General features: G+C 51.5%; 1 protein-coding gene across 6 annotated transcripts in view; it reads right to left on the bottom strand.

The window, feature by feature from the left end:
* CCDC88C (coiled-coil domain containing 88C) overlaps positions 1–16485 on the bottom strand; it is a 124371-nt gene that overhangs the window by 89990 nt on the left and 17896 nt on the right. The window contains exon 1 of one of the 6 annotated variants that reach the window (XM_059914836.1): positions 15107–15127. The exons of 4 other annotated variants lie outside the window; for them this stretch is intronic. The gene's annotated coding sequence lies outside the window, so the exon portion shown is untranslated. Of the gene's footprint in view, positions 1–2042; positions 2279–15106; positions 15128–16485 lie in introns of those variants that run through there. One more of the 6 variants, XM_059914835.1, reaches the window with a different exon arrangement.

A 16485-nucleotide genomic window follows, 5' to 3' on the forward strand; every position in this document is an offset into this window, starting at 1 on the left:
AAGTACATCCCAGTAGGGTCAAGCCTGGGGTCAAGGGCTGAAACACAGACACCCCAGGACAGTCTGTGTACAGAATCTGGCCTTTGTCTCTGGGGGCCCACGGGACGAGCCACTGCGAAGTCTGACCCGGTCTCCCATGGCCAGCATTTTCTCAGTCCGTCATTCACTGCCCCTGACTCCTCACCTCCTCGCGTTAAGCCCACATGAGCAGGATGTGGGCAGTGCCCCAGAGAGGACTCCGTGAGCTCACCTCCTTCCACTCCATTCCAGCACCTACTCTCCTTGGAGCCAGGTGCCAGCGATGGCCTTCCACGGCCAGGTCTGTACCTACACCGGCACCTGGGCTTCCCACTGGAGTGCCTGACTCCTTCCCCATTTCCAGTGGGCCTGCCTGAAACCAACATAAAAAAAAATCAACTTTCTCTGCCTGTAAGAAGTTTAATTAGTGGAGAAAGAGTTTACCCGGAGAGCAGGATGAGAAAACTTAAGTAAAGGCAAAGGTGCTTGGGGTTGAATATAGGTGTTACAGTCTCTTAAAAGGGAGTGAGATATTGGGGCCTGAACAAACCCACTGTGAGAAAGCACCTCCGTGCTATGGGGTGGGATCCTAAAAGGACCCGCACCTCCCAGCTTCTAGTTGATCTTGAGAGTGGCAGGGCCCCTGTCCCAGAGCATTCATTCCCTCATATGTGTTTTGTCTCCATACACAGATGCTCAATAAATGTTTATCCAATAAAAACAAAACTCACATTACCATTTATGCAAGAGTACCCGAAACCTTTGTAAAATGTTATTGATAGAATTCTCGTCACGTTGGGGTGGTTGAATGTACTACAACTTTTCAGAAAACACTACACAAAGGAGCACACCAGTTTCAACAAGCAGGAGGAAGAAGCAAGGACACAGAGCAAAGTGCTGGCATGTCAGCCAGACATGCATCTCTAAGCAGGTTAAAGCAGTTTTATGGAAGAGCACCAAAAATTATACACACAAAGTTTTCAGTAGAATCTTATACACTTTTAAACACTGTTAATGTGAAAAATTTCAGATGTAAATAAAAGGAGAGACAACAATAAACCCCCATGTACCCAACATGCCAATTCAACAATGTGTAAGATTTGCTTCATCCACCTTTCCTCCCTTTGTTATAAAACAAAAAAATTTAAAGCAAACTCTAGCACCTTGTCATCTCACCCCTCCATCAGAAGGCATCTCTAAAGAATACTGGTGTTTTCTTACATAACCACAATTACATGCTTTGAAATTTTTTTCCCTATGTGCTTATTAAAATGAAGCACTCTGAATGTTTTTGGAGGACAGCCCAGAAGTGGGAGAGAGAGATGGGTAGCGGGGAAGAGGAAGAAGGGGCGGGCAGAGCGTGCATACAGGATTCCTGCTGGTGAACCTGCAGAGGCTCCAGGCAGCGTTTCTGACCTGCACCCCCCCTGCCCCGAGCAGGTCTCTGTGACTCCAACCACTGGCCAAGGAGACTGTGAAATGGGGGGAATGACGACACACAAGGGTGGAGTAACGTGGTTGGTGGAAAAATCAAGCAACTCCTGTAAGGGCCAAACTGACTCCTCATCCTGCAAGAAAAATGAGCTAAAAACTGGGACGTGAAGCAGTGTAGGCCTTGATCCACCCTTTGTTTAACCCGCTGACAGCAGCTGCTCCCATCACGGAATATGCCACACCTGCATCACACAATGGCTCCCAAAGAGGCACTGGCTGGGTGGAAGTTAAAGGTGCAGAGGCTACTCCGTGGGGAGCCTGTCCTATGAAGGGGGCTGTGACCCATCAGACGCATCACACGCTACCAAAGGGACCACAAGGGCTACAAACCCCAAGTCTCAACACCACCAGAGCACAGGTGCTGGGCAAAGGGCAGGTGGGACAAACCAGCTGGCAAACGTGGAAAGAATCTTTGGGGTCTAGGATTTTGTCTTCTCTGCATTCTCAATGCCCAGAAAGTCATCCATTCTTCCTGCTCCTGAAAAAGAGTACTTTCAAACCTGACACACTGAGAGAGTTGAGGGTGGCACCTTTTGCACTTTCTGCCCACAGCCTTGGTGAGAGTCCTCATGGAGGGATGACAGAACTGTCTTCCATCCAAATCAGGCCTTTCCTGCAAGACCCAGCTCACTCCTCTCTCCTGTCAAAGCCCATCTCCCTGCCTTCAACCTGATTTCTTCTATGGTGTATTTTCTGAATGGCCCAGTCTGGTACTTTCTCCTCACTGCTTCACACTTGTACGTCCGGCCTCTTGCGAGGATGGGCTCTTCAGTGTCAGGGCAGCGGGAAGAGCGTTGGGTTGGGAGCGGCAGCCTTAGGCTCCAGTTCCAGACCCAACACGGAGACAAGTCACAACTTCTCTGGGCCTCAGTTTCTTCATCTGTAAAATCAGAGATAACACACACTGTGCAGCAAACACTACTCGCCTCCTCCTCCCACTTGCATGGCAGACATCACTAATCGATTAAAGCACTCTTGCCCACAGATCCAGGGCAAGGCCTCCTAGCTCTTCTCAACACAGCACTCTGAGCAGCCACAACTAATCCATCTTCACCCAAAAGATGCCATCTAAACCAACCTGCCATTCCCTGGACTAGACGGTTTCTAAGGACACCATAAACATGGTGGTCCCACAACACAGCACCTAGGAGAAGATCATACAGAGAGTGGGAACAGTTAATCCTTCCCCAGAGTATCTGGACTCTGAATTGGTTGTTAGGAATGAAGACCCTTACAAAGCTGTGTCATCTCCAGCTCAGCCTCCACTATATCCTGCAGTGTCTTAACCCTGAGCTCCTCCAGAGCCGGGAGGACGTCTGCTCATCTCTCCATCCCTCCTGGGGGCCAAGGGCTGAGCTGATCCATGCTGGGCCCCAAGGAAGCCAACCAGCAGGTGAGAGAGAGAAGAGGGGAAAAGACACAGCCCCCAAGGTTGGGGAATAAAACCAAGTCTAACTTCAGTCTGAGAAGTGGGTGCAAGCATGAGCGGGTGGTCCCCGGGTCCCAGACTGTCTGGTGTTCTACAGAAAACTCAAGGGGAGACCACAGCCTTCCTGGACATGAGGCACAGACTCAACCACACCCTCCAAACCTGGCCCTGCCACCAGGTTTAGATCCTAAACTGTACCCACTCAGGACATGCGGCATCATGCTGACTGTGCCTCTGTGACACCCTGTGGCACAGGCCTACGGTCACCCCCGACTGCTCCAGGAGAGAAGGAGGCCCTCACTCCTGAAGTCGCCTCCCTGTCCCCCGCAAGGCTGGGGCTGTCCTCCCTCCTCGCAGCTCCTCCAGGTACTGACCACAGCCTCGGAGGTAAGGTGAGAGTCTGGCTGAAGACCCCAGGGGATCTGGCTCCCATGCTCCACTGCATATCCCCTCCTCAGCACCTGTCAGGCTCCCAAGCCCCAGGGCCTTCCTGCCAAACCACGTAAAAAGCTTACAAGCCCACAGCTGCCTGAAGGAGCCCCTTCTCCTCACCATCAGCTGCAGAGCTGGAGATGGGGTGAAAGATTCACCCCTGTGCACTGGCTCTGCCAGGCCCCTGCGCCTGGAGCAGTCAGCTGGACAGAGAGACCCATCTCCCAGGGAGTCTATTTAAGGGCCAAGCCTGCCCTGCCCCAGTGGGGGTCCAGCCAGGAACTTCAGGGGGCCACCGTGGGCCCCAGGCAAGACTGGCTTTGTCTGATCGAGCGAGCCCTCCTCCCCACTTGGAGGAAAGGGGAGGCCCTCCCTCCTTCTGCTTGCCCACTCAAGTGTTAAGGAACAGGAGAGGTGAGGAGCCAGGGCCATTCGGCCTCCTCAAAGGTCCGCCAGTAACTTATTAAGCCGCCCCATCCTTATTCGCCCAGGATACCCGTGGAGGTATCGGTTTACCTGGTAAAACCAGTTCTTGCTGCTTAAGGACGGTGTGGGGCTTGGTGAATGGCAGTGGGAAACCGGACACCCCTGGGAACAGCGCTGTTCTCGGGGGAAACGAAGCGCTGGGAAAAGACACAAGCATTCCCGCAGATTGTAAACCATTTTATTGTCCGCTGCGTGCTGGGGCAGGGAGCAGGAGTCGCCAATAGAGAGGACTGTACCATCGGAACGCAGTCGCATCAAACTTCATGAGGCCCATTTTCCCGACAGTGAGGCAAACAAATTTCTCTGTGTGTGTAAACTTTTCCAGTGACAGGTGATGCTGTGAAACCTGCAGAAAGGCAGCATCCCTCTATCTCCACTAGGAAGGCCAATTCTGCATCCGTGTGAGGGAAAGGCCTTCTGGAGAGCCACACCTGGGGACCAGGCGCCCTGTGCATCCTGGGAAGGCATTCCGAGGGCACCACACCCCGGGACCAGGCGCCCTGTGCATCCTGGGAAGACATCCTGAGGGCACCACACCTGGGGGACCGTGGCACCCTATGCATCCTGGGAAGACATTCAGAGGGCATCACACCTGGGGACCACGTGCACTGGTGCGCCCAGTAAGACTGAAGTGAGAGAATCAATGCATCAAAATCCACGCCATGAGGATCATCCAAATATTCTCAGGAGAAAAGACCCTGACTTTCACTGTTGTGCTGTGAACCGTGCACTAGCACAGGGAAGAAGGCAGCTTGCTATCCCCCCACCATCAGCCACTCTCTCCTGCACTGCTGGACTCTGGGCCCTGAGGTCCTCACTTCCCTGGTCACAGACAGCCCCCAGGTGGACCCAGGCCCACTGGCACACCCTTGGTCACCAGAGGAGGACATGTGGCTGCATCTGATGCTCTGAATCCTGCCCCTCAAATCCACAGCATGAGGGTGGCTCTTAGGTCACCATCCACCCAGCATCCAAGGACAATACAGTCCCTACTCTCTAAAGACAAATTTTTTTCTTTGTTTTCTTTCAAAGTAACATCTCCCCGTAAAGCAACGCAATGTGATCACTTAGACCCCCAAGAGCCTTTTCCAACAAGCCACCTGGTGAGACCTACACCGCCAAATCCTCCCTTTCTGACACAGGAAAGGTCCACCAGGAGCACAGTGCCCCAGGCTGGGTCTGCTCTGAGGTTTAGGTTCGCACGTCTGCAGGACCCCAAACCTCAGAACCCCAGGTGAAAAGTGCAGGCTGTTGGCCAAGGATTTATTTGATCTATAGGACTCTGGATATTTCTAACAATCTAGGGAGAAAAGAGGTCTACCAACAAATGTCATCCAACCACTGTCACGGTCCAACACGCCTTTCCATCTCTCCCCTACCCAGGGTTCTGCTGTCCAACCGAAGCAAGTAACTTTAATAGGGGAAAAGACGCCAGGGCCGCACTCCCTGTCACCCCCGCCCCCTGGGGCCCACGGCCCACATCACCTCCAGTTCGGACAGACAGTGGTACCCAGGCACGCATTACGAAGGTGGGAGCCTCCCGTAGCCTCAGTAAGAAAGTGAGCCAACAGGCAGGAATGAAACCTGTGCTTGGAGACAGACAGGTTTCAGGTCACCAGGTGGCAGGTAGCTTTGAAGGCAGGAGCTGGTGCCCTTCCTGGGTAGTCCAGGGTGTGCCAAACAGGTGTCTGGATATTCTGGGGTTTTAAAACCCCAACTATTTTTGTCCTGGATGGGGAACATGGCTCGCTGCTTATGGCACATCTCCACCCACTTCCTCATCTCTGAAAAACTATCCACGTGTGTTATTTCAGAGGCCATACGGCACAGAAGAAAACACTGCACCAGGAGCACAAAGGCCTGGGTGCCAATTTCAGGCCTGACACCCACTAGCTGCACGTGACCCTGAGCAAGTCAGTTAACATCCCAGGGCCTTACTTCCTCATCTGACAAATGGGGCTAATAATACCTGAAGCATCTACCTCATACTTTTTAATAGTCCTTTAATGACTGAGTGTTCTCTCTCCTATGACGAACCTATAATTAAAAAAGTAAATGCAGCAGCAGACTCGTGTTAGAACAGGGCTTGTGTCTATTTGCACACGTGGGCACACACACAATCCTCGTCACGGTCACATCTGGATTCCTCCCTGCCCTGGTAGCTGGCAGTTTCCATTCTAGAGGGTAATCTGTGTGTTCTGCCCACACAGCCTGTGTGGCATGTTGTAGGCGTCCCACGACACCCACATCATAGTGTGTGACATGACTGTTCAACCAGGAGGGAGTCCTCGCTGATTCCCTAGGCCCTTCCTCCTCACGCCAGCGCGGGGATGACCTGCGGGATCCAGGGCCCTGCTGTCGTGGGTTATGAACCAGTCTAGTCCCCTAGACCAGCTCAGGGGCCTCAGAACCTACTATGGCACCGGAGAGGGCAACCAGAGCCCACTGCAACGGGCCAGTTCCGGGCACCCTCTGCTTTCAGCTGCGACCATAGCAGTGATTGCAAATCACTAAGTGCCAGGCCCTCCTCTTTTATTTTAACTACATTGACTTATCCTCAGCGCAACCTTGTTGTGACTCCCATATTATAAATGAGGAAACTGAGGCATAGGGAAGTAGAGAGATCAGGCCCAAGGTGGTATCAGCTTTTGGTGTAGCCATTCACATAAAAGCAGCACAGCTGCTAATGCAAGGACTTGTGTTGGAAAAGAAAATGAACCTCAGGGTTGGAAACACAAAATGTTTACACAAGTATTGTTTCATCTGTTTGTGGAATTTGCCGTCAGATAGTTTGGGCTCTGAACCTGGTAAAGGTGTTTTCGTGGCCGAGTGACGTGGCTGAACCTCTCGGTGGCCCCTCCGTTCCTGCATCCGCAGCACCTCCCAGGGTGGCCCTGGAGACGGAGGGCACACAGCAGGTGCTCAGGGGGAGGAGGGCCTTCTCAGAGGCTGCCAGCCTGGAGCGGGATGGGGGTGAGGGGCACCCAGGGCTTTCTGCAAAGGACTCTCAACGGAGAAGGGGCTCACGGGACCAGAAGCACCTGACATTCCTGAACCAGCTCTCCGGATGGCTGAAATTTAAAACAAGATAACTACATCACATGGCAACCAGAGCAGGAGCGATAAGCTCACCTAAGAACCGTCGCCCAGGCCTTCAGCAACAGTGTGTGTTTTCCAGCCTTACCGCTGGGGGCTTGAAGACAAGCCGGTCAGGTTCAAAGGCCCGTGGTGAGAAGGTGAGCCCCTGGGGGCGCCTGCGGAGCTCCGTGCTCTCCTGACCGCGGTGCTGGGACCCCCAGGTAGAGGCAGCGAGGCCTCAGCCCGGGGAGGCCTGGCCCGCGGGCTGCCCCGCGTCTCCTCCCTGCGACCCGCTCAGGCCCAGCCTCTAGGGCAGCATGTGCCACAGAAGCCACACTCAGATGGCACCAAGCCTGTGAGCGCTCCTCCTCAAAGTTCAAAGCCAGGTGCAAACAGAAAAACCCGAGCTCTCTTGCCCCGTCCTGTCACGCTGGAAAAGTCACCAGGAAGCAGACTCAGGTGTTCTCCGATCCATCTGCCCACACCAGGTACACGAGCCAGAGCCCCTCCAGCGACTTCCACGAGGCTTTCCGCAGCCTCGTGAGGATCCCTGGCTGATGCCTGGATGCCTGCCGGGAAGGCAAGGCCAGGAGGGGATGAGGTGACCTCAGGGGACAGGAGCCCAGACCTCACAGGTCCTGGACTCAAACTGCCTGTGACTTCGAGTCACTGAAAGGACCAAAGAAAACCACTCGATGGCCCGTGTTTCTCTTTTCCCATTTGCTGAACGAGGAGCAGGGGGAAGAGGATTAGTGGTTCCCGGCCTGGTTGCACATCAGAATCATCTAATCAGAAGCACCTAAGGGCTTCCCTGGTGGCGCAGTGGTTGAGAATCTGCCTGCTAATGCAGGGCACACGGGTTCGAGCCCTGGTTTGGGAAGATCCCACACACCGCGGAGCAACTAGGCCCGTGAGCCACAACTACTGAGCCTGCGCGTCTGGAGCCTGTGCTCCGCAACAAGAGAGGCCACGAGAGTGAGAGGCCCGCGCACCGCGATGAAGAGTGGCCCCCGCCTGCCACAACTGGAGAAAGCCCTCGCACAGAAACGAAGACCCAACACAGCCATAAATAAATTAATTAATTAATTAATTAATTAAAAAAAAAAAAAAGAAGCACCTAAGAGAGCTTTTAAACGATATTGATACCCAAGCCCACCGACCAGTTACATCAGAATCTCTCATTCTCCGGGGAGGGGCTTCCACACTGTGTGGAGGGAGCTCTCCGGCATCCCGCTATGCGGCCGGCGGGGCCAGAAACACCCATGGCCACTTCCGGCTTTAACATTCCACCAGCCACACGCCATCGGGACTCGTTCAAAACCCTCCATTAGAGTCACCTGAGCCTTAATAACGCAGAGGAACATTTATGAAGCCCAGGGATGTCCCGACTGTGCCCCCGGCCAGCAAGAAAGAGAGAGGATGGGTGGTAATGAGCCCCAGCCAACTATGACCAGATTTCTGTCATGTCACGTGGGAACTGGCTTCCAGCTCTGCTGATAACTCGCCATGTGGCCACAGCCCATCTCCCCACCCCGACCCGGTCCCCCTCCTTGCAGCTCTGGGCCGCCTCAGCCCAGCTTTCCACAGCTCCTGATGCCACCTCTAACCCCCAGGCCTCCTGCCCTCTGAAGTCCGGGCAGGTACCAGGCGGCACTTGCTCTGGAAATGCCCCAGGCTAGGGTGTCTGTCATCTCTGCCACGGGGACTCTAGATCCTGGCTGAGGGCCTCAGCCCTTCCTGTGTGACACAAGCTACAGCAACCTCGAAGAACAGACCGAGACTGCGTCTGTGCTCAGGCTCAGCTCAGATGCTCACAGTAAGCTCTCAAACAGATCCGTAAACAAAAGATGCACATGGCAAAGCCGACAGCCACTTGTGGAACACAGAAGATGACTAAAAAAAGGAGCGCAACACGTGACATTTCAACCAAAGAAAGACAGAGATGTGTTCTCACAGTGGGCCGTGGCCCAGAAGCATGCTTGGGGAGGAAGACGTTAACCCCTCCCCTTTGCGGCTGGCACAGAGGACTTCCTCAGGGTATTAATAGCCATCAGCTGTCCCCATGAGAGCCACAGATTCCCTTCCCAGGGAACGGCCACAGGCTCCAAAGGATAGTGAACTATGAACCACTTTAATGTGCTGAGTTGGCAGGATAGTGGGGAACATCTGCCTTCTCTCTTCTTAGGCAAAGTTTTATTCTGATTACTATCATTTATGTGATAAAAATACAAGGCGGACAAGAAAGCATCCAGGTTCCTGATTATGCACAGTGGGCCAAGGTCTCCCTCACAGGGGCAGGGAAAGCTCATTCCCAGATGGAATATGACCCCTCCCCCAGTAACTGTTCACCAGCCCAAGGCAGGATATTAGTCTGGATGCCAGACCAGCACCAAATCCAAGGAAAACCAAGCGTGCAGGGAACACTCCTGTCCTCTGCCTGGAAGAGGGTCAAATTAGTTCATTTTAAAGCCTCAGCAGCTAACGGCTAATGGAGTGGGGCCTTTACAGGTCAGGCAGGGGTAAGTAAGGAGAAAGAAGAAGTGGTTCCATCAGCCCTCCCTCCAAGTCCAGACACTAAAATGGGAAGAGCGGGCACTGTGTACCCTGGCCTCTTCCACCACCTTCCTCCTCATCCTCCCCGGCTTCGTCAGGGGCAAGTCACCAACTGCTCTTCTAGACACATGTGATTCCAAGTCTAAAGCTGATATCAGTGACCTAGACCCAAAAGACCTCAAGAAGAAAGGGATGCTTCCGTATAGCCAGACAAAACTCTAATCCAGAAAGATACATGCGCCCCTATGTTCATAGCAGCACTATTCACGATAGCCAAGAAGCAACCTAAATGTCCACTGACAGAGGAATGCATAAAGAAGATGTGGTACATATATACAATGGAACACTACTCAGCCATGAAAAAGAATGAAATAATGCCATTTTCAGCAACATGGATGTGACTAGAGATTATCATACTAAGTGAAGTAAGTCAGAAAGAGAAAGACAAGTACCATATGATATCACTTATATGTGGAATCTAATATGGCACAAATGAACCTATCTGTGAAACAGAAACAGACTCACGGACAGAGAACAGACTTGTGGTTGCCAAGGGGGGGAGGTGGAGTGGGAGGTCGGGGTCAGCAGATGTAAGCTATTATATATGGAATGGATAAACAACAAGGTTCTACTGTATAGCACCAGGAACCATACTCAGTATCCTGTGATAAACCATAATGGAATAGAATAGAAAAAACGAGTGTATATACGTGCGTGTGTGTGTGTGTACAACTGAATCACTTTGCTATACAGCAGTAATTAACACAACATTGTAAATCAACTATACTTCAGTAAAAAAAAAAATAAATGAAGTTCACTGAGCATCAAAAAAAAAGAAAGGGATGCTTCTGTTTCTGACAGTTTAATCACGGTTTGATTTAGGCATGAACTGCTAAGAAGTCCTCATACCCTAGGACTACCCATCACCAACAGGAGTATCTTGGCTGTTCAGACTTAAGATTAAGTGCTTCAATGTAGAAAAACCCCCATGCTGACTCCAAGTGAAAATGTTTTTTCTTTATAACAAACAAAAAAGAAGGCGTTTAAAAAAAAAAATGGAAAGGAAAGAAATGCTGAGTGATTCTGCTCAGCTAGCCATGTATGGTCATTTAGCCACTAAGTGGGAAAGACCCACCACTTTTAAAGCTGGGGCTGAGGTTCCACACCCTGTATGATTAACATCACGGACATTCTTATTGGATGCCCTCTTCATTCCTTCAGAAAATACTTGAGACCAGCATCTGGCACACGGCCATACGTTCCACAAAAACCTTCTATCCTCCTCTCAATTTATGCTCCTAGCATCTCCACCTCATTACCATATTAGAGAGGGTGGGGACCCATCTAATTCAGTGCAATGCCCAAATCCCGCCTCATGCTCTATGCTAAATGCAGAGATGACACAGCTGGCACCTCAGCTGTATCAGCGTTAACTTAAGCCCCAACTGTACAACCTTGGGCTGGAGTACCCACCAGTCCAACTTCTTGGTTTTCTAACTGGCTGTTCCAAATCCACACTGTTGGACCCTAGGAGGTAACGGCCCACAGTCACACCCACCGCATCCTCCTAAAGGTGTCCCCGAAGCCACCTTCCAGGTTCCACGCGCAAAGAGCCAACAGCTGGTCTCATTCTATTCCCAGAGCCTGAACAAGTTAGAAACAAACACAAAACCCCAAAAAAACACAGAAAATCCCCAAGTCCATAGAATGGAGTGGAAACATCCTATTATACTTCCTTTGCCTGCATCACAGGTGTACCTATCTGAATGAGAGAATGGAGAGAACAAGGGCCTCCAGAAGGAAAAAGTGTGGGTTCAGTCCCTTTTTGGGTAAAATTATGGTAGAATACACATAGCAGAAAGACCACATAAAATACACGTTAACATTTACCATCTTAACCAATTTTAAGTGTACAATTCAGTAGTGTTAAGTGCATTCACACTGTTGTACCAATCTTCAGAATTCCTTTCCTCTGGCAAAACTCAACTCCATCCCTTAAACACTTAATTCCCCATTCCCAGCATCCTTCCCCCCAGCCCCTGGCAACCACCATTGTACTTTCTGTCTCTCTCAATTTGACTACTCTGTAAGTACCTCATATAAGTGGAGCCTTACAGTATTTGTCTTTATGTGACTGGCTTATGTAACTCAACATAATGTTCTCATGGTTCATCTATGTCAGAGCATGTGGCAGAATCTCCTTTTTTAAGGCTGAATAATATTCCATTGTATGCATGTACCACATTTTCTTTTTTTTTTTTTTTTTTTTAAATTTTTATTTATTTATTTATTTATTTATGGCTGTGTTGGGTCTTCGTTTCTGTGCGAGGGCTTTCTCTAGTTGTGGCAAGCGGGGGCCGCTCTGCATCGCGGTGCACGGGCCTCTCACTATCGCGGCCTCTCTTGTTGCGGAGCACAGGCTCCAGACGCGCAGGCTCAGTAATTGTGGCTCACGGGCCTAGTTGCTCTGCGGCACGTGGGATCTTCCCAGACCAGGGCTCGAACCCGTGTCCCCTGCATTGGCAGGCAGATTCTCAACCACTGCGCCAGCAGGGAAGCCCCACATTTTCTTAATCCATTCATTCACAGATGGACACTTGTGCTGCTTCCACCTTTGGCTTCTGTGAATAACACTATGAAAGTGGGTGTAGTTCCTTGATTTTTTTTTTTTTAAGAGTATTAGTCATTTTATTTTTATTTATTTATTTATTTACGGCTGTGTTGGGTCTTCTTTTCTGTGCGAGGGCTTTCTCTAGTTGTGGCAAGCGGGGGCCGCTCTGCATCGCGGTGCACGGGCCTCTCACTATCGCGGCCTCTCTTGTTGCGGAGCACAGGCTCCAGACGCGCAGGCTCAGTAATTGTGGCTCACGGGCCCAGTTGCTCCGCGGCATGTGGGATCTTCCCAGACCAGGGCTCGAACCTGTGTCCCCTGCATCGGCAGGCAGATTCTCAACCACTGCGCCACCAGGGAAGCCCAGTTCCTTGATTTTTAAGTCAAAGATGATTTCCAAATCAAGCAGCTTCCTAAAAGACCAAAAGTCAAGTTCTCCTGAGCATACCATATTCTTCCTTTCTTATTTATTTCTGGTCTACTCTAGAATAAAGTCTAGTTACCGCTTCTCACACATTCTAAACTGTTTCCAGCCACAGCAGAACGTACGCTTGGATTTCAAAGCCACATGATGAATTCACCTCCCAACTCCATCTGTCTGCTCCCAAACCTCTGGGATCTCTCAGGGTGGCGGCCACTGAGCCACCACCACAGCTGCTCCAGCTCGCCCTGTTCCCACCAAGCTGGCCATCTCCAGGGGCTCAAGCTCTCCCTTCCTGAGACGGTACCTAGGAGGAGTTCAAACACACCCTGGAATTTAAATGACCTATGAACTTAGGCACTGGATCACCCCTTCCCAAATGTGCCCCCCCATGCCCCCCCAAAACCAAACCCAGTAACTTTGGAGCTGGGGATGGTATGGACACGGAGCTCTGAGGTACTGACTTTGACCTTCCAGAGCAAGGGGGAAACCTCGGTCAGAACCAGAGGAGAATACTTCCAAAGGGAAAAAACAGAGGAAGGCTTCACTGGTCCCACTTCCAATTACTTTCTGTTTAAAAAGCATGAGATCAAAGGCTTATCAAAGTGGCTTTGCCTTTAGAAATCAATTTATCCCACCTTTTGAACCCCAGGGTCAATAAAGACCCAGGGTTTCAGTACAGGCCACGCATTAAAGTAGGAACATTTGAGAGTCCAGCCCATCCCATAAACGTGCCCCAGGGAGGACCCTCGGCCCAGGCGGGCACGGTTGGGCCAGTCACGTCTGCTTCTTTTGGACCCAGTTCACGGGATGGAAGCAGGTATTAGGGCATTTACTGTGCTCCTAGACCCTGGGAGAGCAAAGGTCGCCAAAGTCCCTGCCCTGAGGGAGCCTGCAAACTCGTGCAGGACCCAGACAAAGCAGATGAGAGCTGAAAAGTGTGATGAGGGTGATCATGAAAATAATTAAACTCAGGTTCAGAGCATCTGCGTGGGCTTCACCGAGGCAGACAAAGGGAAGGTGCTCTGGCGGGAGAAGTGCCCAGGCACGATGCCTGAGTGCAGAGGACGGGGCAGCACAAACGGCACTGCAGCCCAGGAACCAGCACGGTCCACCCTCACCAGCTCCAGCTCTACAGCAGCGCCAAGCCAAGGCATCTCACACGCAGGCGCCCTCTCTGAACGGTCACGACCCAGGGCTTCGAGTTTGGCTGTTATCCCCACTGGACAAAGGAGGAAACGACTTGGAGGGGTCGGGCTGCTTGTCCCATGTCACAGCGCTGTGTGTGGTGTCTGGTGGGGGAGGGGATTCCCACCTGTGCAGGAGAATGAGGAGCCCCTGGAGAGGCTGCAGGGGGGGCAGGGGTGACAGACTCAGCTGCCGGCTGTTTCCAGAATGATGGGGAGGACACTGGCCTGAGGCTCCCCTGGGACGCAGGTGAGGGGCTGACAAGGTAAAGGCAGCCTGAGAGGAGTTTCCCTCCCAAAGGAAGAAAGCAGGGTAATGGTAGGTGAGAAGAGAAGCTGGACAGACCCGAGCACGGCCATCCTCCCAGGTGACCCACACCTCAGTCCTCCTCTGCTTTCCTCTAAAAGTCTGGACAAGCTTCAGTCTCAGGTGGCTCAAGGAGAGCTTGGAGTTATCAGAAACCACCATTTCTTCTTTTGGCATCTCAAGCTTGGGACATCCACAGCTGAGACTCAGTCCATTCACCTTGCAAAAATCCAATTTTGTAAGCTCTACTCTGTCACATTTAAATGTCACAAATTCTCATCTGAACAATGGGGGTGGGGAATGTGTTTAGAAGACCAACTTAGCACAGAAACGCCAAAACTGCTTTAGAGTTTCTGATATCTTAAGCAACATGATTCCACAATGTAAAGGGAAATCAACTATTCTGACTGGTTCCAAGAACAGGAGGACCGCCCGTTTGGTTACTGTGGTTTGGAAAAGGAGGCATTTATTTTTAAAGTTTCAAAGTCATTAAGCCTAAACACCGGCAAGCTCAAGGGAGCCAAGCTGGCTAGACAAAGTTGAAAACAATCAATTTAACTTCCACCCCCCAGGGGCTGGGCCTCCCGGGTACCTGACATATGGCATCTCCATCAACAAAGCAAACACCACGTGAAAAGCCTGCAGGTTGGCGTGAAAGCCGCGGGGGACCCCTGTAAGAGTGGGATTCAAAGGCTCCGGTCTCCCCCTCACCCCACTGCACTGCATCTCCATCCTGGTTTGCCCCCCTTGACCCCCTTAACAGTCAGGGCCTGAGTCCCTGACATGTGTCAGGCACTCAAGGGACAGAGAATGAATGAAGGAGGGCCCTGTGCTCCAATTATTCAACTGTCTAGCAATGGGGAAGGAGTCGAGGATCTTTATAGGGTTAATTTAGCCTGGAGAGAGATCCTGGGCCCAGGCCAGTAATATGTTCCCTGAAAGCAATGACGTTATTCTCTGAATTACTTACTCCACTGAGTCATGGCTTCTGTTGCCCTGTATCTTGTCACTAGCACACGCTGACTGACGGCGGGCAAGTTTCCATGCTGGTGCGGTAAGAGGCAAACAGAGACAGAGATGCGGTACCTACTTTTAAGGCGTGTCATTGCTGGTGGGAGAGACATTCATGAGGCTGCCAAGAGATAATGTGCCTCAGACAGTCAGTTCACTGGAAGCAAACAGTATGCTTTAAATTAAAAAATCGTATAGGAGAAAAATGTGTAGGGCAAGAGTCAAGCACGTATGCGCACGCGTATTGGACTAATCCAAGTAAATCAGAGTGTAACCTCTGGAAGGGCCCCTCCATAATCCGATCACTAACAAACGGGGAAAGCACAGCCCAGAGTGGCGGGTCTCTGTAACGAACCCCCACCTCTGCTAGACTGGTGGGCATCTTAGCACTGCCAGCATGAACCTGTCCAAGGCCCTTCCTTAACCCTCGCTGCAATGCTTGAGGCAGGCACTATTAATATCCCCACTTTTCAGACAAGAAATTACCCAAGGCCACAACTCTGAGAGCTGAGCTCAACGGAGCCCACGACTCCACCTTCTGCCTCTGCAGACAAAGGAGGCTGCAGCTGCTTTTCCTCCTCTCTTCTTATTTGTACCTGGTGTGCATCTCCTGTGTCCCCGGTCCTCCACCTACACAGGTGACGTGGCCCCTGCATCTGCAGAGCGTGAACGCACGGGAGCAGCCCCGCAAAGGCAGCCTGGGAGGACGAGCTACCGCTATTACTGTTCTTCACTGACTCAGAAACTAGGCACCATTTCACCTGAGCCCCACATGATCTGTAATATGGTGTTACCCATATTTTAGAGGTGAAATCAAATGATGCACCCCAAGTCATATGGCTAGGAACAGTGACACACAAGTTTCTAGACCCTTGAAAAAGTTAAATGACTCGCCCTTACTTCTGCCCTCTCCCCTTCCATCCTGCTCCTACTCCTCTGGCTTCACCTTCCTGACCTTCTAGGGCACTGGAGAAGCGACCCCACAGAGATAGCTCGTCCTCTGCCACTGCGCGACAGCTAAGCGCCTACCCCCAGCTGAGAAAGCAAACCTGACTTCTCCCTGCAGAGCTGGAGCCGATGCCAGGGCCAGCCCAGGGGGGTGGGCAGCTATGGGGGGCAATGCAAGGCTCCTCCCCAAAGTTACACTGCACCCCCCTTTTCCCACGGAGAGTGGCCCCATATTTAGAGCACCATCCCTCTTCCCTTAACCTGCTGAAACCCAATCCCAAACCAATGGAACCCTCACAGCATTCAGCTGACAGCCTCTTTACCCTCCTGAAACCTCCACCTCCTCTCAAAACTTCAAACTCAGAATTGGGGGTACAAGCTGTAGCCTCTCCAACAATCCCAGCTGAGCCCACTGACTTAAGACAAGCGCTTCCTCATCCTCATTACTTTGTCATTCTCATTACTAGAAAAATAAGACTGAAGTTACTATCGTAAAGGACCAAGGCCCTG

Source organism: Balaenoptera ricei, chromosome 2, assembly GCF_028023285.1.
Source record: "Balaenoptera ricei isolate mBalRic1 chromosome 2, mBalRic1.hap2, whole genome shotgun sequence".
Taxonomy (NCBI): domain Eukaryota; kingdom Metazoa; phylum Chordata; class Mammalia; order Artiodactyla; family Balaenopteridae; genus Balaenoptera; species Balaenoptera ricei.